The following is a 27,788-nucleotide window of genomic DNA, read 5'->3' on the forward strand; positions in this document are numbered from 1 at the left end:
TGCCTAAACTGTGTGCACGTGTGTGCACGCATCATTAGCCAGTAACTCAATCTGTAGGTTGCTGATTCCATGTCCTTGTCTACCCGAGAGCCCTATTCTGGGCATATGTGCCACGGCAATAGTTTGCAGTTCTGGAACAAACTGGGAGTCACTCCAAGAAAGTAGCTTTCACAGGTACGGATTACTAATATGAATTGAAAATAAGAATAAAGCATTCATTAATTAAACAGAAGAGCACTGACAGTAAAACTAACACAGTGGGGTAAGAACAGGACTCACTGAAAGTTAAATTATCAGATGATGCCTCTCACACTTCCCTGTATTTCATTCCTCCTGAAAGCTGCTAACCCAAAAGATAACATTTGATTAAAAAACTGGCCTCTCCCACACCTGAATGAACTGGTCAATCTTAGCATCTGAGAGAGAAAGGGAAGGAATGAGAAGGAACACACAAGGTACCACTAAGCTGTCATCAGGAAGGTGGTACTTTTGCCCCACCAAAGACAATCAAACTTGAAGCTGATACCAAATCAGACCTCCTCCTGTTTCCAGGAAATCTAGGAGCAGTGGAACCCATTAAACAACATCACAGGGATGCAATCAGCAAAATTCCAGCAAAGAATATGGGAAACTCTATAGGACAAATAAATTAAGGAGAAAAGGGTGGGGTGGGGGGGAGCAAAGGACACGTCACTCTTATTTGAATGCTGATTTGAACAAAGAGACCAATGAAGAAATGTAAACACTAAGTGAATATTTAATGATGCTTAAGGAATTTTTAAATGTAATAATAACATTGTGGTTATTTTTTAAAAAGAACCTTTATCTTTTAGAGATACATCCTGAGCTATACCATCAGTGAAATAAATGATCTGTGTGGGACCTAAGGAATAATCCAGTGGAGACAGCCCACCCAGGAAACTGGTGGGACAGCAATGAAGCAAGAGTGGCCATAAACTAGTTCTTGCTGAAGCCAGGTGCTGAATACAGGGGGGCTCGTCATCCCCTTCTGCTTTTTCTGTATTTTGACATTTTCCAGAATAAAAAGTTTTTTAAAAAAAAATTATAGACATAGATATACGAGTTCTGCCAAAATCACAAGGGGAGGGAAAACCAAGAATCTCACGGGCCATTAATACACACAGATGGACAGATCCCCAAAATGAAGATAAAGATCAGAGAAATGTGGCCTATCCCACAGAATTCCTATTATACTTCCCTCCCTCCTTTTTATTCTTTTAAACATTCAGCTCTTTGCTGTTTGTAGGCTTTAAGAGTCAATCCTCTTAAATGGTCTGGTGCCTAGGGGAGCGATGGCTTCACAGCTGGAGTAAGTTCCTGAACTTCTGCTTTGCTTCTTTCAGTGGCCCTCAGAGTGTGGTGCCTGGACCAGCAAGGTGAACATCACCTAGCTACTTGTTAGAAATGCTAGTTCTCAGGCCCTATCCCAGACCTCCTGACTGAGGAACTCTGGGGGTGGGGGCCAGCAGGGTGTTCTAACAGGCCTTCCAGATGATTGTGACGCACACCAAAGTTTGGGAACCACGGACATATTCCATCTGTTTGAAAAAGGCCTTTCTTTAAAGTTAAAATTGGATGGACCTAGAACGAGTAGCTCACTCACAAACTAGCGAACTGGGGTAGGGAGGCAGAGCTGAGTACCACAGAGGTGCCAAGCGAATGACTGAGGAGGCCTCCAGATCATTTTTAAGTAAATTTGGTGGATCCCCCAAATAAAATCTAGCCTCCATACCCATCCATTGCCACGTTCAACAAAAATAAAATGATCTTAAAATAAAAAATTGTAAAGGGCCACCGCCTTTCCTCACCTTTGCTGCCCTCGCTCACGGGGAGAGCACAGACACACGTAACCCTCCTTCCAAATCTCTCACCTTAGAGAGGAGACGGCTACTGGGCTCTGCCGTCCTGGGCTGGAGAACCAACCGTTTCAAAGGAACACCTTCATGCAGATTTACTGTAGGTTATCTGCAGAGGAGCGCAGCAGCCTGTGGTGTTCTCAGATGACAGTTCTATTGGCCAAGTTTGAAAGCGGGACACTCTGTGAGGTGGCAGAACACATAAGGTCCTCACACAACACTAGAGGTGTCAGAGAAAAAAAAAAAGAACACCACGGCCTGAAACCGTCAGCCCCCGAATACTCGAAGCTTATGCATTTTTATCTTAAACACTGATTACATTTGGAGTAACCAAACAACTCAAGACTTCTCTTCATCCCTGCAGAGAAGAGGGCGCAGGAATCGTCCTCCGTGAAGAAGGCTGTCTGTCTGCACTTAACGCCACCTCACCAGCTGTAATGTCTCTGTGCTCTCCCCCTCCCTGCCTCAGTGCAGCCCCGCGGACCGGGGGCTTCCTCTGCACGCGCTTCTTGCAGTCCACCCCTACGCTGGCACGCAGCCCACCAACCACGAACTCAGTGACAGGAAGTCAATCTGGAAATAAAAGTACCGCATATAAATGAGCATTATCAATGAAGGCCTAGAGTGAGTCACCCTCAGTGGCATCTCAAATTGGTTAAACAAGGCCACTGTTCAGAAAAGAGTCATGTATACACAGCTGTGGCTCTGGGTCAAACAGGTAAACTTGCTCCCCACACGCGAACGTCGCACACGAATTACACTGAGTGTGCAAGGCATTCAGATTGTGACATCCTTGACTTGATTTTTAAACCACCACGTCGCTCTTTATGAGGCTCTCTAAACACTTTGAAAAGATGAAGAGGAAGAGAAAGGGGAAGAAGATGGAGCCTTTGCTAAGCTCCAGCTATATTGCTAGGCACGGTGCTGACCTCTAATTCATTTAATCTTTGCACACCATACAGTGAGTATCATTATCCCCATTTTATAGAGGGGAGAACTGAGGTTTGCAGAGGTAACAAATGGTCTGGGAGCTACATGTTTCTATCAGAATTATACAATGGCAAGGTAGAGGCCCAGAAATATTCAGTGGTGTGCCCAGGGTAACAGAGCTAATACCCATGCTAGGAACCAAACCCACCCCGGCCTGCACCATCCCAACGCCTGGGCCAACTTTCTGTACCACAGCAGGCTACGCTCGCAGGGATGCCTGTGAGGCTGGGACCTGCACAAACCTGCTTGATCCAACCAGAAAGGAATCGCATATAGCAAAACAGTCAAAACGCTCTAACTGGTGCCAACAGAAGGGAACTGAGCCGCAGATGATACCAAACATTATCAAAGGCTGGTTTAGATGTGGTCGGATATGCAGACAACTGTTTCAGCCACAGCAGATCAGCTAACTAGATTTTGTTCGGGCCAAGAATTAACATTCGTTTGCTTACTCCGAACTTCTACACTTGAGAGAGGGAGACAGACAACCTGGGTTCAAACCCAGGTCTTCCACAAACTGGCTGGGTGACCTCTGAGACTAGGCTTCTGATTGGAAATAAGTAATGTCTGCCTCCAACACCGTTTTATTATGAGGATCAGAGGAGCGAATGTGTGAAGAATGTCTGTAAACCAGAAAGCACTCCACAAATGGAAAGAATATATATCAGCTGGACAGGTAGAGAGTTTTACAAGGAAGCCCTGGGTAGCCCCTTATCATGCTAGCGGCACACGGAAGTCATTCGAGGATTTAAAAAAAAAGAAGGAACAAAACCAAAAATACTTGTGAATACTCCACAAAACAGCTACTCCCTTTGCATAAAAGCGAGAGAGACCATGTAAAATAATTATCATGCCCTGTCCAGGATCCAAGTTGAGATCTAGAGACAGAAAAGTCAAACTGGGTCGCACGAGTTAAGAGCCAGGAACTGAGGTCTAAGGCAGGGTGGCAAGTCTCAAAACCAAACTATCCACAGATCATGTTCATAACGAAGACAGACGCAAACAAGTGGGAAGAGAAATCTACAAGGTGAGCAGCACACAAAGAAGAGGCTCTGCCTTTCTTTTCTCCACGGAGGAGAGGTCACACTCTAGGTGATGTCGAGCTAAGAAACAGGTCGTTCTGTGCTCCCCAGTCCTGTATTCCCACGGAGTCCATAAGGAAACGCATCCATTAGCAGGGCTCCTACCTCCCAAGTTTGGCAGGACAGACAAAGGTGCCTCCTGCCAGCAGCTAGCCTACCGGAATGGTTTTCAGTGAACCACCTCTGAGGTTCATGCAACCACCTCCCCTTCCTGGGCTCCAGGTCACTAATCCTTCAATGACTCTGCCATCTGACCCCAACTGTCTACGTCCACACCCCAACATCACTCTCAGCAACTTTAGCAATGGGTGACATTCAACCCTGACTTCCCCTATCTCTCTGCTGCACTGACCTTTGTCTTCTCTCTACCTCAAGGCCCCTCTGATGCGGCCCCGGGACAGACACCCCTGTCTACACACATTCTCCTCTTCTCTGGAGTATCAGAGTCCCAGTTTTTAGCAGGACATTTTGCCACTGGAAACAAAAGAATCCATTTCTCAGTCTTTCTTGTAGCCAGATTAGCCAGTATGTTGTAGCATTATATGGGTTCTGGAAGAGAATAGATTCACTTGGGAGTGCTCAGTTTTGCCTTTCTTTTTTAGTATGTGCAGCTCATAAATGATAGCTGAAGCTCCAGCATCTATCTTGAGCCTAGATGTGACCTTGTAGGCAGAAACCATGTGCTGAGGAAGGTGGGACAGAAAAAGAAACCTGAATCCCTGATAGCATCACACCGCAGATCTGACATTCCAGGCATATGTCCATGCTCATTTTAGGTGACAGATAAATGATATTTATACCTCCTTCTGTTTTGTTTTGCCTGTAATATGCAGCTCAACCTTATTCCAACTATTATAGGTCAATGACCAAACAATGGCAAGAGGTGAAATGGATAGGTGCACAGTCTGTAACATGGTAATTCATTAACAGGGGTCCAAAGAGATCGAAGGCCAATGTTTCCAGACCTTGTGTCAGTATAGGACACCCTACTGAATATTCCAGGCCCTAATATCATTTGGTCCATCACATACCTTCAGACTTATTCCTACTTTGTCTTTGATTTCACATCTTTCACTTTTTCTTTTAAATCTCTGTGGTTGTCTATACTATAGCCTTTTAGGAAAAGACCATAAATATGTTAAAGAGAAAAAAAAATCTCAAAAAAATGTGCATAGACTGTTTCTTCTCTTATAAAATTCAGAAGAATGGTACCCACCCCTACACATCATGACACACATCATTACATGCTAACATCATACAGCCCCAAACAGTCATGAACCACAAACCCCCCCCCCCCTCCCCCGCCCAATCAGCCAAAATCTGGCAAGACGGAATGGCCCTTGCAGGGAAAAGACAACCCTGTGATAAACCAGAATACACTGTCAGGGTTTCAGTTACTGTAGGAAGAGGGCTGAACTCTAGGATTCACTGAGCTGCTGCTGAGTTTCTAGGATTCTGCCGTGGAGTAATTCAAAGTAAGGAGTGAAGGGGTTGGACCTTCTGTGTCAATCAGGATGAGCCCACATCCTACTTGAAGGCTTTTTATAGCCTCTGCCCCTAAATGGAACAGTCAAGTCCATCATTTATGCCTCCTCCAGTCCATACAGGTACTATCATATCATCTCTCACAGTTGATGGCACTTAACCAAGAAAATAGTTAATTTCATTGTGAGCTTTTGAGGCCTGGGGCTGTGCTGCTACTCTGTTTGTGTTACTGGTGCTAAGAGTGAACACAGAAGTTCAGGAAATGGCTGCTAAGTAAATGGATCAAGTATGAATAAATCAGTGAGCCAGCCAGGGAGCTATGCACCTGCTCCTGGGACCTTACCCACCATCCTTCATCTATCCTCTCTCGGTCTACCGGTGACAACTGCTACCCTACTAACACTGGCTGAAGAGATGAACATGAGACAGGAGGCCTTTCCCTCATAGGACTCATGTGCTGCCCACTGATGGCAAGAAAGACCTGCTAACGCTGGGAAATGGGGTGGGGGACGCTGAGGAAGGACCGGTGAAGAAATGGTTGTCGCACTACTCGTTACTTCTACAGAAATAGCTAAAATAAGGAACAGGAAACTGTTTGCAAATGGGTGTGCAGAAAGCACCCACCGATAATGTCCTATGACAAGGCAAGAAGGGAAAGCACGACAGTCTGATGGGCTCCATGGAACGACGGTGCTTTTCTGAGGAGGAGCACCTGCCTGCGGCAGGTGAGAGGGGCCCAGAGCGGCAGGGGTGGGGAGAAGTGCTGTGCGCCAGGCACTCCCTTCAGCCTCCTCCAGGGGCGAGGAGCAGGCGGCAGGCCGCGCACCCTGAGGGCCACAACACCAGGGTGAATTCCAGCACGCTCGCGGACTCTGCCCTGTGCACTTCCGACAGAAACCCCTGCGGCCCTCCCTCAGCCCGGAGAGGGGGCACCACCCCGCCTGCACGCCGGCAAGCCAACGGCAGGTCCCTTTCCGAACGTCTTCGAACGGATGGGTGAAAGAGCTGGGGTTCGGCCCCTGTCTGTCTAAGTTCAAACAAGGACCGAATACTTGAAGAAAGCTTTTTTCCCCTCCACCTTGGAAATAGGATGCTGAGTCAAACCAAAAGGAGAGCGAACAGGTCAACGGAAAGCAGGGTGGGCAGTTGCGAGCAGTGGGGCCTCTCCCCCGCAGCCCTGGCCAGCCTCGGGCGCCCTGGGAGGGAAGATGCCGGGCCACTCGAATGCCCGAGAGAAGAAAAGCCTCTGCCGCATCTGAATGGAAATTACAAGAAAATGAACACAATGTATTAGAACTTAAGAGCAGTCACTCCTACGATCAGCTCGGCTGTCAGTCTTCTGAAGCGTTTCTACAATTTCACTTCCTGTGTAGCAACCGCGCTTGTTACTTGGAGAAGAGGCTGCAGGGGAGCTGAGCACCTTGGGGAAGAATGCAAAGATGGCAAGGAAGCTGGCAATGCCAGAGATAGAATGGCTCCCTCGTTTAAGTCACTGTCGTACTGCATCACGTAGCCAGAAGCAACCCCAGCTGCCGCTCATTTTAAGAGAGCCATTTCTGTCCTTAAAAAAAATAGAAAGAAAAAAAGAAAGAGAAAGAAAGAAAGAGAGAGAGAGAGGAAGTAAGGAAAAGTACGCTGAGAAAAATCCTTGACACTTCCCAGACAGATTACGCTATTAGTGAACGACGACTAAACAGTAAATAGGGAGGAAGGAGCCCGCTCTCAGGGGGATGAGGACTTGTCCCGGGCCCTGAATTGCCGTATGCTGCCCTCAATGCAGTGGTGAGGAGACACCCTGGCAGTCCAGAATGGAGGAAATGTGCGCACCCTAAGAATGGGGAGCCAGGACTTCCCTGGCCCGGGGATGCGCTCACACCCCACGGGTGGGAACATCAATTGATGTAACATTTCTGGGAAGCATGTGGCAATGTGCCAAAAAAGGCTTCAACCAAGCAACTGAAATCCCTTCCTAAAGGAGCCATCAGAATGATGACCAGAGCAAGGTGTGTACTGAAATAGTAAAAGAATGGAAAAACCAACATCAGTGACAGGAATATGAATAATAAAGTAGGTAAATCTATAAAATGGAGTATCATGCAGCCACTAAAACAGAAGGTAACATTTTTAAGGAGGAAAAAGCTTTGTAAATGAAGAAAAAGCAGAACATAAGGCTGTATTTACAAGATGGCACAATAGCTACTTCATACAATAATTATTTACACGTGTTATATATAATCTCAACTATTACTATATAATACATAGAAAAGTAAACTTTAATGTACTTCTGTCCAGTTAACACTATTAGAATTCTCAAAATTGCGGTATACAATTAAAAAGATATATTTTTCTGCATTTTCCATATTTTTATAATAAGGACACATTACTTTTACAGTCAGAAAAGTCAACACATTTTAATGAAGAAACCAAATTTATCATTCCTACAAAGCAGTCTGGTTTCATTGCCAAAATGGAATACCCAAGGGCATATGTCACCTGCTTCTAGATCTGTGATCACAAGCGATAGAGTCAGTCCTCATACCTCGATTAGAATTTAGACACTGAGATGACCAAAGCTGTAAGAGGCAGGAAGAGTTCAAAAGAAAATTATAATCAACCTAGTTCTAAGCTTTCCATATTCCCAGGGACAATATCTTTCCTTTCAGGGTCAGCTAATAAATCAGTGGAGAAAACTCATAGCTTCTCCTAGTCTCTAGTAGGCCACTCTGAAAGTGGAATTTATCTGTGGAGAAGAGTAAAACTATCTAGCCAGAGACATCGATCGGGCCTATGCAGACATCAACACCCCTGCCCTAGTTCACTTCCCGGCGAGAGCAATACACCTAATCTGCATTCAGGTAAAGGCAGCAAAACGATAAAACAAGTAAACAAGTAACAGGCTGGCTACCTATCCAACTCCAAACAGAGAGAACCAGAAGCTTAAGGAAACTTTCTTGTCCCACCCCATATAAAACCAAGATGTTGGCCTAAAAGACTTAAAGAGCATATCGATTTTTAAATTCTGTGATTCTAAGACTATAAATTTGATCTTGAGCATGTTAAGCTATTTTTATCTTAGAAGAGCAGCTAATTAAATCTTCCAGAAGGTAGTCCATTTCCTGCAAAAATGCGGAGAATATAGTGGGGTACGGTACAGTCCCAGTGGCTACAGAGACAAGTGACTACAAAGAGGCAGGCCTGGCATTTACAACCCTCTCCACAGCCTCTCTTTGCCACCTCTGTGAGCACAACTTTCAAGTTCAGCTGCATATAACCACCCGAGCTCCCACACAGGCATTTGGTCCAGTGCCCAAGCTTCTGAAGGGCAAGGAGAAACAGGCAACAGGGCAATCAATGAATTAGGAGTTCAAGTCCCACCTCAGGCAACAGGGATGTAAACTCTGGGACCTGTTTCCATGTCTACAAGAAGAGAGATGGCCCCACTCAATCGGGGTCTCTCTCCAACTCTTCCACAAAGTACCCCTCAGAAGTCAGTGTATCTTCAAGCACTCACTCTAAGTACACGATCTTCATAAAATCTGAGCACCAATACTCATGTATATTTTGTTTTCTCCTGTTATTTCCCCCATATTTCTATTTACTTCGAATTATGATTGTTTAAATATATGTTGATTGCTGGTCATTTAACCTGCCTAAGTTCACCCATCTCCCCCGGCCCGCGCTCACCTCTGAGCAACACTGATGCTCCCAGCAGACACACCATGCCTGTCCTGTAACAGCACTCCTCCCATCCCAGTGCACCACACCAACCCCCGGAGAACTCATTCCCTAGTGGGAGATGCAAGGTTCATAACAATCAGAAAAATCCCTGCTGGAATTTTCTATGATAAAGTAAAACAATGTAGGTGCAAGTGCCTGGCCCCTAAGAGAAGGTGAGAAGAGAGAAGCTAACTCTGAATCTTACAGACTTGTTTTCCTTATCGAACTGAACTTGCTTTGCGAACGTTCAGCGAAGAGTCCTGAGCTGGGAGAGCAAATCATAAATATTGCATTGAGGATGCTACTGCTGACACAGTTCCTAATCTCTAGAATTTCTTGTTGAGAAGAATGAGGTGTGGGGAGGACAGGAGAGGCAGTGAGCAAAACACACACAAGAAAAACAATTTCAGTGCAACAACGTGGGAAGGAAGGCTGACCAGGTAAGTACGCTCTGTGACAGACTGCATGAGGACCTGAGAGAGAAAAATCCATATTCTAGTGTCAACAAAAAGGCTCTCTGCAGATGAATTTCATGCCATCTGTGGTAAAAAACAAAAATGCTGTAACTAACCATGATTCCTTCTCTGTCTTAGATGCAAATAAATGATGGAGTTACTATAATCTGCTGAATTCATTCTGAGTCCCTGCAGTTCCCTACAGAAGTGTTACATTGATCTTATCCCAAGCTGCCTCATTTTACCTTGTATCCTCATCTTTAGGCTTCCATATTCTTCAGGATGCAGATGGGATACATATTTTAAATAACTCGCTAAAGAAAGAACCAAGGGCAAGGAACTGGATAAGGGAAAGTAAATATTATTGACCTTTCTAAAAACAATTTCTGTTGTGCTCTGATGAGGACTCAGCACAAAATAAATAATGCTATCTGGATGCAGTTCAACAAATATTTACTGAGAGATTACGGCCAATCCTCATGCTAGGGACTGTGAAGAATGTATAGAACACACAGTCCTTGCCAAGGTGAGTTTACAATCTGTAGGAGAGACAGGATGAACACATAAATAACTAATGAGGGGTAGGATGTGATAAGGCCAAAAGAGATACAAAGCCCTGTGTTGCAGAGAAGTGGGGAAAGGTCACTTTCAGGCCAGGGAGACAGAAAGCTTCCTAAGGAAGGCAGCGCACGGGTGGGGCTCTCTTACAGCAGGTGCACGGGGCTGCCTCCTCCCAGGCTTCGGGACATCGTCGACATTTGTGGGATCAAACTGCATGAGAAAGACCAAGAGGCAAATGGGCAGCACAGAGTATCCTGTACAAAGGACAGAGTCCCTGTCACTGATGACAACGATGCCCAGAGATGGAAGAGAACCTGAGGCCCTTCAAGCACCGAGAACCAGCTACTCTGCCTGAGGGTGAGGTAGAAGCCAGACTTGTGGCTCATCACCACGTGCTAGAGACCATGCCTCCCAACCCCGAAGCAAACGGAAGCATCGGGAGGACACTATGGACACTTATTTAGGGATGTGTGTTGAGAAAAAGGAGTAGAAACTCCTGATGTTTTTACACACTGGCACAGAGAAGCAAGAGGGAACATACTTTCTCAGTTCACTTTCCTACAAACAAGCAAGCCTTTAGATGCTATAACCAACAGCAAGAGACATGGGAAGTGGCAGTATTAAATTGTCCGGGCTCCTCCAGACAAATACATGTCTTCTAAGGCACAGGTTTCTACTTGTTAGTGCCTGTACTGCTGGGTGAGAAAGTGAACACCATTCCAATTCCATTTGTGGCAGAGATGAGATCCCCACCACGTTAAAAAGCCATGTTCCACCCCTCTTCTTTCCCTCTGCTCTGCACGTGACCCTATCCCCCATCTCCAGCCAGAATGCTTCCCTCCTCCTCTACATTCCCATAACCTTTTGCAGACACCACTCTGAACCACTCACCACCCGGTATGAGAGTTACGCAGACATGTATACGTGAAGCACCTCGCACAATGCTAGGCGCTCTACAGATGTCAACAGGAGCTATGTCCCCTGTAGCCTGTGAGGTCCTTGAGTGCATGCTCCCATCGTTATATCCCAAGCTTCACAGAGTAACAGGCACAAAACAACTTATCTGAATAAAGACCCAGAAACACAGAGGAGTGGTTACAGGAGAGCTTCTCCCTTCTCGACCACGGCTCCCAGAGATGCCCATGAGTTCCTTACAAATCCACACTCTTCATACCTCCAGGGGCCATCCCCCTCCTGCCTGGCCCCCTCTGTTAGATGCCAACTAACTAAATCCTCAGGGTCAATCCACAAATCAGCAGAACCCCACTTTCTGTAAAGGGCTGGGAGCGTCTATCAGGAAGATCTGGCTGGTTTGGGTGGGCCCTCCTGGTCCAGCAAGGATCCTCACTCCGCCCCACTCAGGAGGCTGTTAACTTTTCCCGTGCTTACAGAAATACTAGGCTGGCTTCTCTTTTTCCAGAATGAGATGAGAAAGTAAGCACCAAGGATCAAAAGAACAGTGGATCTGGGAGTGGCTGAGAGATATACATCTGTCCTGGGAGCAGTTAGGAGTTAAAAGGCTGAATCCCATAACCAACTGGAGGCAGAAATGAAATTCTTTAAAAGCTCCAGTGAAGGGGAGCCTGGGTGGCTCAGCCTGTTAAGCATCTGCCTTTGGCTCAGTTCATGATCCCAGGGTGCTGGGATCGAGCCCTGCATCAGGCTCCCTGCTCAGCAGAGAGCCTACTTCTCTCTCTCTCCCTTTGCCCCATCTCCTAACCGTGCTTATGCTCGTTCTCTCTTTCAAATAAATAAAATCTTAAAAAAAAAAGAAAAAAAAAGCTCTAGCGAAAAGGCTTCAAAGTCTGACCCCTTTGTTCTACACAAGAACAAACGAAGGAATAGGAGGATGAACTGACTTGGGGAATTGCTTGGATGGGGCAAGGCCATCAGATAACCAGGAGCTGACTGGACATGCCCTGGATGACTCAGGTGGATTCAAGAAGAATTAACTGTGTTCCATTTAACCCTACATCAATTTAGGAAGCATAATTCATAATATCAGTTAAAATACAGGCCTCTGATTTTATGGATAGATAAACAGGGCTATGAAATTTCAGTGGAACTTAGAACTTCACCTGCTGTATCCAGCTGCTTATGATTCTTGTCACAAGCATTCACAGGGCCCACATGTAACCACTGTATTGCTAAAGCACTGCTTTGAAAAGCAAACGCCCCAGGCTAGTGGCAAGTTGCTTCCTTAGCTAGGGGTAGCAGAACATGGGCATCCAGTGCAAGAAGTCGGAGAGGTATCTAGACAGCCGACTCTGCAAAGCAAGGGTGAGGGAACCCACCAAACACAGGCTGATGCTGCGACCACAAACCTCCAACAGCCCTGCGCACAGCCCTTCCCGAGGTGAGGGTGTCTTTCCCCAACCTGGACTTTTCCATTAACCTAGGGCCCAGAATTCTACTGGTATGCTGGGGTGGGCAGGAAGATGGGGGAGAACGGCCGCAGTCGAAATTAACGTGTACGCTTGCAACCCTTCTTTTCCTGAAAACCCAGACAAGTTTACATTTAGCTCTTTCTTGGGACCAAATTTTAACTGGGAGGGGAATCTGACATATCGGAGAACTCTTTTCTTTCAAAGTATTCCAAAAGCAAATAGTCCAAAAGCAAATAGAATGTCTAAACACTGGCTCAGGTACTACAGATTTCCAGCAGTGAGGCCAAGTTCAAATAGTGCACAGTAAATGCGCTGCTCTGCACATACCTTGTGTGAATCTGGGTAACCGCACCTCAAACATCCTTGTTAAGAGAAAAACATCTGTACCACTGACCACATCTTGCTCTCCGTATGAGCATGTTAAGAGGTACTTGTTCCTAAACTATGTGCTCCATAAGATCACACGCACCTGTCTGAATGACCAGTGGGTGACAAGCTACTGTGTGGAGCAAGGCAGTCTGGGCAAAGACGGAAAGCACAGTCTCTGCTTACAGTTTCTCCAAGGGGGCTGATACATAAATAACTACACGGTTACAGAACATAAAGCAGAATGAAGTGTCATAAGCACTGGTAGGTTACGTGCCCTACACAAGTTGGCAGCGACACGAATTCTTTTCCAGCATTGTCCCACCCACTCTTTACAAAACTGCTGTTGAGACAGATATTTTCGTCCTCATACAGTACGTGACAAACTCAGGGAGATTTAAGTGCCTCCGAATCATAGAGTCGGCCGCAGTGGCCATGGCCGCTCGCGAGCGCCACCCATGCCGGAAGCCGGCCCATGACGGGCAGCTGACATGGGATCTTCTCCCTCCATCTTCACAACACCACTTTCAGGGAAGTACTACCATGATCCCCAACTCACAAGTGATGAAATGGACACGATTAAAGTAACCTGCACGGCAGAGCTCGGACAGGAACCTAGATCTTGACTCCACAGCATATACCCTTAATCACCACCACTATTTCTACGTGGTGGAGCACTGTGGGAAATCAGAGAAGGCTTCCGGAGGTGGCGACATGTGACACTGATGCAGAACCTCACTGTCGACCGACCAGAGAGCATCCTTTGCTACTGGGGGCTAAGGAAAGAGAAAAGCCCCAACCCGCTAATGATGACAAAACATGCAATCAAGTTTGCTTTGAAGGCCTACTATCAGGACTACTGCTTGCCAAGCCTGAGAATTCAGTTGCTTGTAAGGTCCATACTTTTCTACTTCATTCTTTAATTTTATGAAACAGTCAACACCGCACTAGGATCCCCAATTTAAGTACAAAGAAGCTAAAAGCCCTCAAGCAACTTTCCGCCCCAAATAAAACACAGGTTTCGATACAAACCATGAACAGACTGACGTATGTGAAAGTTAGCGCAACATCGCTGAGCTCTTGCTACAAGAACTTTCATTTCCATCTCCCCAAAAGAGGGTTGAACTGCCTACCCAACGCTAATCAAACTGAATTAACATTTGGAAGCCACGGGGGCGCCTGGGTGGCTCAGTCCTTAAGTGTCTGCCTTCGGTTCAGGGCGTGATCCTGGCGATCTGGGATCGAGCCCCACATCAGGCTCCTCCGCTATGAGCCTGCTTCTTCCTCTCCCACTCCCCCTGCTTGTGTTCCCTCTCTCGCTGGCTGTCTATCTCTGTCAAATAAATAAATAAATAAAATCTTTAAAACAAAACAAAACAAAACATTTGGAAGCCATGAAGAGTAAATGCCCCAAACAACAAATGAATGTAAATGTTCTAAACCTGAACACATTAGGATAGCCAGACGGCAATGTGCAGAAACGGATTCTCTCTCCTATGATAATCCTGACATTTAAAGGCAAAGCATGAACTTCATGCATCTCTCCACAGCACGTTCCCTAGCCCTGGACCTTGAAAAAAATTCCTCGGAAGAGATTCAGAGATGAAGAGTGGCCTATTTCTACAAGATCTCTTCCTTTCCCGAGTCATCTGAACTTCAGCTTGTTACTGGCGGGCACATGACACTACTGTGCCTACTGCCCCATCCTGGCCTTTGCAGCCCAGTAACAAGCGGACAGATGCCCCCAGAAGCAGAGAGTGGCTCTCTCTCTGCACAGATGTAATAAATAATTCTCCCAGCACTCTGGTACCACCGGGACTTGTCCTTGGACTGGAGACTGTTTAAGTGTTGGCGACGCCTGTGGCTCAAGAAGTCACGTTCCCTCTCTCTTCCCTCGCAGACTGCTGCTACTGTCCCCTGAATAGCCACGGCGGGACCTCAGCACGGTGTGGCAGTGGGGCTCGGGCCTGGTCTCCCTCGGTGGCTCCAGGAGCATCTCACAGTGCTGGCATGCAGCTCTAAACAGTTCCAGAGTTCATGCTACCAGGTGACTCTACTGGCATGGTGAAAGGGGCCCCAAAGGAACATTCCCTGTAGCAAAGAAGTAACTGAGAAATCCAACAGCAACAGAATGGTTGCTAAATTAAAGTACATCCACATAACACAATACTATGCAGCCAGGAAAAGGAGTCTAGAAATGTCCAGAATATGCAAATCCATAGAGATAAGAAGTAGCCTAGAAGAGAGTCTGGGTGGGGGTTGGAAGAAAATGGGAAGTGATGCTCATGGGTACAGGGCTTTTGGGGGGTGATAAAAAATGTTCTAAAATTATACAACTCTGTGAGTGTACTAAACACCCCTGCTCTGTACACTTTAAATGGATGAAGTACGGTATGTGAATTACACGGCAATAAAGCTGTTATAAAAATGAAGGTTTCGGAGAAGAACGGTGTAGAGGAATGCTCCAGGTAATGTTATGGGGGAAATGGCAGGTGGTAAGACAGATTATTTAACAGGATCCCACTTTGCAAAACTCTCTCTCTTGGTTTACTATCTACTACTGCTTCTTCTTCCAGTTCTACTACTACTGCGGCTGGTGAACATTCACTGAGCACTTCACGGCGCGTGCATTTCTCATCCACTGTCACGATGTTTCTCGGAGTCTGGTACTACTGCAGAGAAGGAACTGACCACGCCACAGGGAAACAGAAAGGACCCTGACTGAGTTCACACAACTGGCACGAGCGGTCCAGCAGACATTCAAGACCAGGGTTAAGCAGAACAAAACCTATGTGCTCTTAACCACAGTGCCATACAACATGGTGGTCCACAGTTTTCAAAGTAGTGAAAGCACAGGTGACTTAATTTTGTTGCAACACACCTGAGTTAATTTTCAGAGTCAGTAAGGAAAAAGAACTACCTGTAATTTAGCCAGGTAAAAAGTGCTAAGCATCTGCCTTCTGTGGTAGGTCCTGGGCACAAACAACACCCTGACCACACAATGCTGCACCAAGCTATTTCCGAGAGGGAGATGAGCAGTGAGGCAAGATGCTGTAAAAACCAAATTAATCAGTTATGGCTCAGTAAAGATTCTTACATCTGGAAGAGGCAAAGCCTCCTAGACTAACTGGAAATCCAGGCCAAAACTTTCCTTGGCCAGATCTCTCATAGTTGGAATATGGCATCTGCTTAAATCGTCCTCTTGAGGCCTTGCTGCTGAGACACCTCATTTCAGTTCAGAGCCCGATGATGGTGCTTTTTCCTCACAATGAACTCAGTATGTGGGGTGTGTGAGCTCCCCAACAGTCTGGAGGCTGACATGTCCGACTCCCACCGTCACTGCTTCTTGTCTGGCAGACAACAATAGCTTCTTAGGCCACGTCTACAAAACAATGTCCCACTCTGTTATGATGCTGGTCTCTGTCACTCCTCCCTCACCACTGCAGCCAGCTGTGGGGCAGACGTGGCTGGGAACCTCCCTTGTGGAGGACACTACAGAGCTCTGCAGTGTGGACTTGGCTCCTTTCACTTATGACTGTGCAAACTCGCATGGCTGCCACACCGCCAAGTGCAGAGCAAGGATCCAGGACCCGGACTGATTCACTCTGCTTCCGAGGGGCTACCGTGTAAGAGGCTCTCTGAGGGCAGCGGGTCTAAATCTGTCATCCTCCTCCTCTTACAGACGTAGACAGTGCCCGGGTGGATGGCCACACAACTCGCTCTAGTTCCATGGTGACACTGATCTGCTGCCTGCAGACCATCCCAGCAAATATGTCACTGCCTCACACTGAATATGGAGCTAACTAAAAACTCCAGGTGCTTCCAAACCTTAAAAAGTTGAGTCCTTTCCATTTAAAAAAAAAAAGAGAGAAGCTCTGAAACAGGGATGAAATAAAGTCACATAGGTGTGTTAGTTTTTTCAATAATTCCTTCTGACCCATCTATGATAATGCTATACTTCTCCACTGGGGTGGCTTCAGACCACGCCATCCTGAAGTTCTCCTTGGAGGAAACCCCCACGGCTTAGTGAGGAGTCGTACTGATTAATCAACTGGAGCAACACAGCCCTATTTTTTCAAATAATTTCCAAGTCAACATATCCAGCCGCCCTAAATCACCACTTCCCTCCCGTCCTGCCCCCAAAGGGAGGGATGTCTGATGTTACAGCTAGTGCCCTAGCTTTCAGGGAGAGATGGCTGTAATCTAATTCCACAATTTGTCAAATAGGACATTTTCATTGCAGCTGGACCCAGCTGGAAATGAATCTCTCCCACACACATCCCAACAAAACATAAAACATAAAAGGCATTTAACAGAGAAAGACAGAGAGAGAGAAACAAAGAGAGAGATTGATTGCTTCATCAAATCAAACTGAATAGGCATGAAATAAAGCCAGCACCACTGCCAAGGGGATGCTGACCCCTACCGCCCCTCTAATAATGGAAGTCTCCGTTCCACCATGTACTTTCCCACCTTGGGCCTTGGCTCAAAGGTATCCTCCATCTGGAATGTTCTACTCATCTATCGTTCATGGTGTAGGTCAGAGAGAACATTCCAATATCCGTCCAAGAGGAACTAGCTGTGGCTTCACTCGTACTCTGAGAGCAATCACACCATCACAACACTGAGCACACTTGCACCCTCCCACGGTCCTCATTCACCTGCGAACACCGATGGAGCAGACATCACATCTAATTCATTCTGTCACCTTCTCCTCAGCATCTAGCACAGACCAGGCACACAGGAGGTGCTCAAACGATGTCAGAATCAAACTGAAATGAACTTAGTGCGATGTGAGGCCTTCCTGAGCTTAAATTTAAGATTTATATTGCCAAAAGGAGTCTGTCCTGTGGGTAACCTTTATGATGGATCACTGTTTCCATTCCCACATTAAACGTGTGTGTGTGTGTGTGTGTATACACATATATGTATATGTATATATCTGCGAGGGAGAGAGGGGGAGAGTATAGGGCTCTATCAAATAAATCCATGGTTTATTTTTTGTCACCTTCTGGGAATTCTGCCTGCCTTTATATACATCCATTTTGAGCCTAAAAAAAGTACCCAAAATTGCAAATTAGACATGAAGCCATGGAGAACATGCTGAATCCAATACTCTACAGTCCTGTGGGGCTGCTCCTGAAGGTACAACAAACCTACTTCCACTTTGACCTTCACTTTTCCCTTAGCAGTAGCTTGGTATATGTGCCAAAAATGAGCTTTGGCAATAGAAAGATCGGGGTTCAAAACCTGCTTCTGGCTTGTTCTTTTTCCTTTTTTTTTTAAAGCTGTGACCTTGGCCATACAAGTCTTGCCAATGCCCACTTTTCCTGGCTGCAAAATCAGGGTGACACAACTTCCCAGCAGATCGATGTAAAGAACAGACAGAAATACAAAAGGCCTAGAACCTAGAAGGCACACATTCACTGGCATTGAATCCGCAGTTTAAGTGTGGTGGGTTCCAGTGTTATGGAGAGGGGGAGGGATGTTTTAATTAAGGAAGAGATGAGGGCTGTGGCTACTCTGAAAGAAAAGGGCAAGGAAGGCCCCTATCGTCCCCTGGACCATATCCTAGAAGGTCAGTTGACATTGCAATGTCATCTTGCTCTCAGACCCATCCCTCTTGAGCCGTGATGAAGTGCCAAACGCAGAGCAAGGATTCCAGGGAGGCAGCCTGTGGAGACCAAAGAACACCGGCTCTGAGCATCCCTTACTGTGTCCACGCGGTCGGTACACTTCACCCTCCCGGGCAGCAGCAGAGGCAAACGAGCCCAGATGGTAAGCAAAACAGAGTCACACAGTTAGTCAGCATTCCAAGCCCACCAATGACTCCCCATACTCATCTTGCCAGGAACCCCGTGACAACTTACATTGAGGTGTTAGGGAATCAGGCTTGCAAACACAGCCATTAAGCCCACAGGCTGTGTAGACCTGGCAGACAGGAGATCCAACCTTACTTCCTGCCTTTATTAGAGGGAAGAGTTACTAATTTCAGAGATTCAGTTTGTAAAAACTAAACTTGTAAAACCATAATAGCGTGCTCACCCACATCAGATATTATGGGTGAGGAAAGTACGAGATAAACATACAGTTTAGCCGAGCGGCTGGTACCTCGTCAAGAGATACCAAACTCTCAAGATGGTGCATCTATCATTAACAATATTAAGTACAAGCAAAGCATTCTAAAAACATACACACCCACAATCCAATACATGATGTACCTAGGATGCATGTGTGTGCACGCGCGTGCGCACACACACACGTATTATGTACATCAAGTGGGAACACTGATTAGAATCCACAACAGCCAGAAAGAGAGAGACTGAGGCTGGGAGGTGGAGAACCACAGAGTGGGTCCCTGGAGATTTCTGTGGCCCTAAAGTCTAGGTTTGCTTTCTCAGGACCACTAATTCCAGGCAGTGTGATAAGATACAATGAATCACAGGGTTTAGACAGAGAACAGAAGATACTGTTATGCCTACTATTCAAATCGAAGAGTAAAAGGCTCTCTTTGAGCCTTCTCTGTTTATTTCATTTGGGTCACACAGTAAAAATTTCAGAACCAAAACCTGGAAGTTTTTGTTCAACTTTGATAAAACAACCTGATTTGTCAGAGCTTTGCGTGAGCCATCCTGCTTCTGCTGTACACGGTTATGGTACTTCCACTGAAGACACTGTAAGCTTGACCCCCGCAGGTCTGTCTACACCCCCATCACCATGGGCAGCAGGCATAATGAAACACGCTAGCTCTCTCGTTCTCTGCTGAGAAAGGAAACCCGAGTTTGTCCGAAAACCCATCCATACCACCTGCACTTTTTGAATATTCAATCCCATTTCAAATTAAATACCCACTTTTATGCTAGTTTCTGTGACTGTGGGATGGTAATTTAGTTTATGGTATTGTTATTTGTACACTGCCACATAAAAAATAACACAAAGAACAAGTAATTTCGGTCCAACACTTGAAAAACTTGGTAATTCCAAAGCCAAAATGGAATTTAACATCAATAGCAACGTGTTTGGAAGTATTCCAGAATGCAAAAAGAACTTATTAAAAAACTGTTTTTTTTTTTCTTCTAAATGGCTGAAAGTAGAATAAAGAGCCTGTCTCCCTAGTTAATCCCACCCTAATTTACTTTCTTACAAATGAAAGGGTGATCTTTGTTCATCTCCCCACCTGGAATGAGAAGCCCACGAACATGCCAACGACCGTCCATAACTTGAAGGCGCACACAGCATGGCAGACACGATTTTCATTTCATTTTTATAACAAACACTTTAGAAAACATTTTTATAAAAAGATCTAAGAAATCTGTAGTGGTTAAAGAGAACTGTTCTTTAAAAAGGGAACATAATAAAGTGATGAATTATCAAAAAAATGTATTCCTATTACAGAAAGAACGAGCAATAACAACATTCACAAAGGTTCTGGTACAAAATGGTTCAATCTTTCATGCTCGACTTTTGGTTGGAGGCCAAGCCATGTCCTGCTCTGTTTGGCCAACTGGCTCTCAAACCTCAAGGGGAAATGAAACGACACTTACGCAGCCACTTTATCCTCCTGCCCACCCTCACCTCCGAAGTATACTCTTCCCAATCCAAGCCAACTGGATTACCTAAAAGGTAATTCTCCGAAGAGTTATACACCAAAATATTCACTTTGATCATATTTAGATGATGGGATTAGAGGTGACTTTCACATTCTTCTTCATTTCTGTCACAAATAGGCATGGCTATAAAAAAGAGAAACAGTGACAGCAGGGCATTTCCCAACCCGAAGCAGAAAAGTTTATGTCCAATGGTCGCAGTAACAAAAGATGAACATTTTCACTGTTCATACTGATAAAACGACACTGTCACAGACTACTGGATGTGTTTATTCATTTGGCAATATTTCTGGAGGGACCACTATGTAACGGGCATGGTGCTGTCCCAAGGAAGCTGTGGCCAGAGGCGTTACACGGCCACGAGCGGGCCTGTGAGGCAGCGCGGGTGGGAGGGTCTCGTGTGCACAAGGGCAAGGAACAGAGAACAGCAGTCAGGCAAGGTCTCTTCTAGATGGTGACAACTGAGCTCAGTCCAGAAAGAGGAGCCGGTGCTCAGCTGGTAGAGAGAAGGCAAGGAGATGTGAAACAGCAAGACGCTTGCAAGTTGCTTTGGCTCCCTCAGGGCAGCCGAAAAGGAGAGCAGAGGGACATTATCCCATGAAGGCGGAAAGCTACCGAGGCCCACGTGTAAAGAATTACACCTTCATTTCCAGGTAACAGAAACGGGGTGTATCAAACACAGTTGGGTAATGGAAAAAGTCACGCCTGTGATGAAATGCTGTCACAGAGCTCTAGCTCTTCATTCATTTACAAACCCCAGCCTCCCCAAGGTTCTGCCTGTACTCCACTCAAGAGTCAGAAAGAGTTCAGGAAACAACTTATGTGGTCTCTGTTTTACTTTTAAACTAGAGCACGAGTCACCAAATTTGAATAGAACTTCATGCCATACTGCAAACCACTCTGATGGCATAAAAATTACTTCTAGCTGTGGCATGTGACCAAAATAAACTTTTATTTAACAATTCAGAGCAAACAAAACACAGAATGAATGAAAGATCTATTATATTTCATGTGTGTAGTGACTGCCCGTTCCTTTCACACTCTTGGCAGCCCCATAGCACATCACAGAGTACTTTTCATACTACAGCATCAACAAAAATCCCTTTTCAGACTCTGGAAAACTGGGCATCCCTCTCAAATATCAACAGCTCTCCATTTACTGATATAAAATAGCAACATGATTAGTTGCAATCACCTTACTGACAAAGTACCTCTGTCAGTAATAAATCTTCCCTTCAGATTATCCAAGCATTTATCAGATGTTCACACTTCCCTTTCAAAATATCAGGCCTCTCTCCCTTCCTTCACTACCTTCCTGTGCTCAATCTCACTCCCAAAATTCTCTTTGTCACTGCTCTGTTGAGGACACAAGAAGCATAGGGATGACTGATTGATTCTCTCCTCCTCTCAGAGTGAATGGGATCCAGAGAACTAAAGCCTACTTCCTGCCCACTGCTTCCTCCCCTACTGTGAGCATTATCTGTCCCACACGGGGATCTCAGGCTGCTTCCCTTCCTTTTCCTTTGGAGAAAGTGACCATCTTCATCACCACCAGAAGGACCGTTCATCAGACACCTGTCATGAAGTGGATCATCCATCAGGCATTCATACAATTAATTCATTTCATCCTATCCCATCCATTCTACCACACAATAAGGTCTACGGAAGAGCCCTATTTTACAGAGAGAGAAACTAAGGCCCAAAGAAACGAAGGCATAGAGAGGTGTAGCAAACTGACGAATAGAGAGCCACACTGTCAGGACCCAAACCCAGGTCCATTAGATTCAAACCATGGCTGGCCACACTTACTTCTACTTACAACTGGCAGAGCAAACGACAGGAACTGTCCTATTTGTGTACAGGGCACAGGGAGATATTGTGATCCAAAGCCGGAAGTCGAAGTGTCTGGAGAGTATATACCCACCCAAGTGGAAAAGGATACAGAAAGGGCTGGGAAGTGCATTCTGGGCCCGACTGGGCCTCTCACAGTGATGAGGCTGCAGCGGCCCCTCCAGATGGGGATATGTTCTCCACCCCACAGGTCAGTCCCGGGGTTCACTGGCCAGGGAGAGACATCAGAGGTCAGCTGGGAACCCCAGCTCATAAAAAAGCCCTGTGAACACACCAGGAATAACTACTCGCAAGTATGAGGCCAAACAAGAGGTTAGTAAGACTGTGAGGGAAACTTAATTCTTTTACGGTGCTGGCCAGCCAGTCTCAGCCATGACTTGCAGTTAAGTTTTCAGGATGTTAAAAGTAAGTGTGAACTCCAGGCACTTTAATGATTACGAAGCATGACCACTGGGAAATGAGATTTCCAACACATATAACGGGAACTGGAGGCCCAGAATGGGGACAAGACGCATGCAATGGAAACTGCTCTACTCCACATGCCATGCAATCACTGACCACCAGACACAGAATGCCTGCCATCAAAATACCACAAAAAGAAGCCTCAGAAGCAGCTCTCTGAAAACAATCATGCCTCCCACTGGCATGACCCAAGATAAACGTGTGTTGAAAGAATGGAATGATCAAGCACTCCAAGGCAGTGAGTCCTGCTTCACACTTCACAGCCGCAGGGGCCTGCATGTTAATCTGCGTGTGTCAGCGTGCATGCACACACGAGGATCAACGGTTCCCATCCTTGCTACCCACAGCGTGGTCTGCGACCAGCAGCAGCACTTGGCAGCCTGCTAGGAATGCAGAATATTCGGTCCTCCAAACCTACAAAATAAGAAGCATTTGAACAAAATCCCCAGGTGACTTGTGTGCACGTTAAAGTCTGAGAAACACCGGCCTATGTCTCGGAGACACACTCAAAGCAAGCGGAATAAAAACAAGACAAACTAAAGCAACCAATCTGTGAGGACTGTCTCCTGTGCACCAGGTTTGGTATTTACAAGAAATAACAAAGAGTGAGGCAGGATGGATGAGGTCAGCATCTGTCATGTGATGCAACAGAAGGATTCAGGAAACCTGCAATCCTCTCGTGATCTGCGCAGAGCATGGTAAAGCCAACCAAGGGGAACAACTTTCTGACAGTCCTCATTGTGATATTAGTTATCAAACCAAAAAGTACCTATTTGCGGGGCGCCCGGGGATCTCAGTTGGTTAAACATTCGGCTCTTGATTTCGGCTCAGGTCATGATCTCAGGGTCGTGAGACTGAGCCCCATGTCAAGCTCTGTGCTCGGCACAGAATCTGCTTAAGATTTTCACTCTCTCCCTCCTCTCTGCCCCTCCCCCTGCTCGCTCTCTTTCTCTCTCTCTAAATAAATAAAATCTTTTAGGAAAAAAAAACAAACAAAAAGTACCTACTTGCATCCTCAGTAAAAGATGCCGGAGAGCCAGAAAGGGAAATTTTACTCTACACCCAAACCAGACATTACTCAGCTGGAATGATGTTAAACCCCAAATGAAACCACCAGAGAACATTTAAGAGGAACTATTTCTCCATCAAACAGCTCCAGTTAGAGGCAAAGTCTCCTCGCGTCTCCCCATAAGAAAGCAGCTGGAGAACTTCAGCAGGGACTGAACTTAGACCAGGCACTTAGAGCAGCTGCTGAGCTTGCAAGTAACAGCGCGCCGAAGGTTGTGGCCTGGCAACAGGGACAAAAGGATCTCTTCCCAGTCAGGCTGCTTACTTCTGTTGGCCAAACCGGCCTTCAATAAAGCATCAATAATTAAATAGCACTCAACTAAAATTACTAATGCAATAAATGGAGTGCAACGGGGGAGCTTCCCTCTTACTGCAAGGGGCTTGACAAATGCCCTGTGGGAAGCTTGAAAAACATTATCAGAGATGATGGGTTTTTTTAACAGCCAGTGCAAACACAAAACGAACACCATATCTGTTCATCAGTTCACAATTTGGCACCAGAGCTTTAAGAAAAGTCCATAATGCTTCTAATAAGAAATCACTAGCCCTTAAAGAACAAACATATAAACAAAACCAGTTATACTCTTCCAGAAAAATCAGCCACATAGAAGCCACCAGCAACTAAACACAAGGCACCAAACTTAACTCATAAGACCTGCTGCAGGGAAATGACTCAGTGGTCAGAGCATTCCCCACACATGAGAAGGAGCTCCCTGCCCTGGGAGAAGGGCACCACAGTGGTCTGCTCTCCCTCCTGGCTTTCAGTCCTGGGTAATGGAAAGAGAACAAAGCTTGAGGGTCAGGAGAAGTGTTTAAGGTCCAGCTCTACTACTTCCACTAAAGCTATCGGAGTCTGCACAGGCCCTAGATTTTACTTATCAGTTAACAATGACAACTACACACAGTACAGCCAGGATCAGAAAGGAAGAAATAATAAAAGGAAGGAGACAGAAAGAGACAGAGAGAGCCTGAACTGACCCTCATAAGTGGGAAAGAACTACATTAATGCAAAAATATCCTTCTGTGCCCTTCCTACTTGAATCATCCAGAAAAAAGAGCCACTACACACACCTCTCCTTATGTCCCAGCTCTTCTCTTCAGGGTCAAGGTCTCCCCGAGGTGCCCAATCAGGTCAACTTCCTACCATCAATGTGCTAATAAGAAAAAGCTGAATGCTAGATGCAGGCCAACACATTCATTCATCCTGGATCTGTGTTGTGGTCCATTTGTCTGTATGACCCATTCTGCGCTGGGAGACCCTGAAGTAAGGAACTCAGGTGAACAGAAACGAAGACACACATTGCAATGGGCACCCTGCTCAAACTGCTAGGAACTAACCCAAAAACAATGGTATGCCAACCAGACCGGTGCTCAGGGCACACAACACATGTAAATGGAGCGCTAAAATACACTTGTACAATAACTAGATGGAGAAAAACATATCCTGGTATTCTCTTTGAGAGGTGTTCTAAGTGTAATTGGGAGGAACATACCGATAATTTCTCAGGGTAAAATGATCAGAGCTCCACGGAGCACATCAGATTAACAACATACATCACTGAACTGCCTTTTCCAATAAGGGTGGGCTCACCACCTGCAAGGCCCTTGTTTGGCTGAGTGAAGCATGCAAGTTTGGGGCCAGAGCAGAATTGCTTGGAACAAGAGTGGGGAGGTAGAGTCCCAGTACCAGCAGTCTCTTTCCCTGAGGCCCCAGCTGCTGATAAATATCTTACTCCAAGGGGGCTCCCGTGGTCTCAGGCTGACCCCACATGGAGAAAGAGGCCACTGAATGACTGATCTATTTATTCAACAAATATATAATGAGCCACACATGGTCTTTAAAAAGGCACTGAGTGGGGCGCCTGGGTGGTGCAGTCAGTTAAGCAACGAACTCTTGGTTTTGGCTCAGGTAGTGATCTTGGGCTCATGGGATTAAGGCCTGAGTCAGGCTCTGAGCTCAGCGTGGAGTCTGCTTAAGATTCCCTCTCCCTCTGCCCCTCCCCCCTCATGTGCACTCTCTCTTTTCCTCTCTCAAATAAATAAATCTTAAAAAAAAAAAAAAGGCAGCAATGAGTAACCAGTGTAAACAAAAAATCAGTAAGACGCGGTTATTCTGTAGACGTTAATCTAGTTATTGTCTGGACAAAGACGGGCCTGCGAATCAGCAACAAAAAATGGAGGTGCTGGGTGCCTCGGGCACGGGGTTGAGTATCCAAGGCTTCACCAAGAAGGATCCAGCTGTCGTACACAGAAGGGGCTTTGGAGAGATCCCGAACCATTCTTTCTTCTTATCAGATGGAGGCTGACACTTAGCACTGCTCTACGGTCTACACATCTAATGTGTCAAAAGAAAGAAGAATTTCACACAGGAAAAAAAACAGGGGAAGGGATGATCTCAGAGCAAACCACTGAGAGGAAGGAGGAAAAAAAGGGAAGAGGGTCTGGAAGAGCAGTTGGTGCCACTGAAATTCTACCATGCAGACCATGACAGAGTCACACAATGGAAGAATCCTGAAGTTCTATAATGAAAATCACCAGAAAAACTGCAATGTCCAACGTTTCAGCTGAGGGATGTATCACTGAATTTCTGAAGAAAATCACTAACTCCACAATTGCTAATTTATTTTCATTCTGAAGACAATCTTTGCAAAACAGCTGCCAGAAGGGATCCAACTCCACGACACCCTAGTCCTTTTGTTTTCAAATTCTTTATGTGTTAATTGAAATTACATGTATCACAAAAAAGATACTGCGCCTCAAGGAAGACAAGCTGAATCTTGTCTACTGCATCTACAGAAATAAAAGGCCCCCTGGTATAAAGAAAAGAAAACAGGCTTGGTGGTCTATACAGGACACGTAAGTCAGGGTGACTGCCATGCCCAGCATCCCCCTGCTGGGAGAAACAGCCTCAATGCTCTATATCCCGGGAGGGCACCTGAGACCAGGGCAGACACCTGCTTCGTGGGAAGCTCCTTCACTGGCTGGCTGGTGAACCCTGAGATGGCTTGTTAATAGAGAAATGGTTCTCAAAATTTTGGGTCTTAGGACCCCTTTACATTCTTAAAAAATTAAAAGATCCCAAAGATGTTTGGTACTCTTTTAAAGTAGGTTGTATCTATTGATATTGGCTGTAGTACAAATTAAAACAGAAAATATTCCAAACACAAAAACACACATTTAACTGTCAGAGGTGACACTGTCACACATCATGTGGCCTTTAGAAAATTCTACTATACATTTCTGACAGAATAAAAGTGAAAAAGGCAAATAAATAATGCCTTAGTATTGTTATGAAAATAGTTTTGACCCCACAGAGTCCCTGAAAAGGCCTCGAGACCACCACAGACCCCAAGACCATACTTGGAGAACCTTTATAATAGGGGCAATGACAAATAGCTCAGCAGTCAAACTCACTCCAGAACTTGCATCAGCAAATAAGGAAAGGCCTGGCCAGTCAACAGGAAATAATGGCACAGGCCAGTAAAAGGACAAAATGGATTCCAAAATATGTTACACGATGATCATGTTTTCCAAGCTAAATTACATTTTTAAAGTCTGATTTGGCATCTAATTATGACAGTGATCATATTAACTCCAAATGAATGGTGCATGCTGCAAACAGATTATACAAATATCAATGCGGTGGGGCAGTGCCTGGGTGGCTCAGTCAGTTCAGCATCCAACTCTCATTTCAGCTCAAGTCTTGATCTCAGGGTCGTGAGTTCAAGCCCCATGTTGGGCTCCACACTGGGTGTGGAGCCTACTAAAATAAAAAAGATAAAATTAAATAAAAAAGAAATACCAGTTGGTATAACTCCTATATTTACTAGAAGTTGGGTTCATTTCCTGTGCCACCAACCACTTGCCCCTGATTCCCTTC

General features: G+C 45.7%; 1 protein-coding gene and 1 long non-coding RNA gene across 6 annotated transcripts in view; both read right to left on the minus strand.

Annotated features, from left to right (window-relative positions):
* ASAP1 (ArfGAP with SH3 domain, ankyrin repeat and PH domain 1) overlaps positions 1 to 27,788 on the minus strand; it is a 340,245-nt gene that overhangs the window by 218,477 nt on the left and 93,980 nt on the right. The gene's annotated exons all lie outside the window — the stretch shown is intronic.
* LOC130542920 (uncharacterized) overlaps positions 1 to 27,788 on the minus strand; it is an 86,951-nt gene that overhangs the window by 40,610 nt on the left and 18,553 nt on the right. The window contains exon 2 of the long non-coding RNA XR_008957832.1: positions 1 to 27,668. This exon is cut by the window's left edge and continues 40,610 nt beyond it. This is a non-coding gene — a long non-coding RNA (uncharacterized LOC130542920). The remainder of the gene's footprint in view (positions 27,669 to 27,788) is intronic.

The sequence above is a fragment of the Ursus arctos genome, unplaced genomic scaffold (genome assembly GCF_023065955.2).
Source record: "Ursus arctos isolate Adak ecotype North America unplaced genomic scaffold, UrsArc2.0 scaffold_6, whole genome shotgun sequence".
In the NCBI taxonomy this organism is placed as follows: domain Eukaryota; kingdom Metazoa; phylum Chordata; class Mammalia; order Carnivora; family Ursidae; genus Ursus; species Ursus arctos.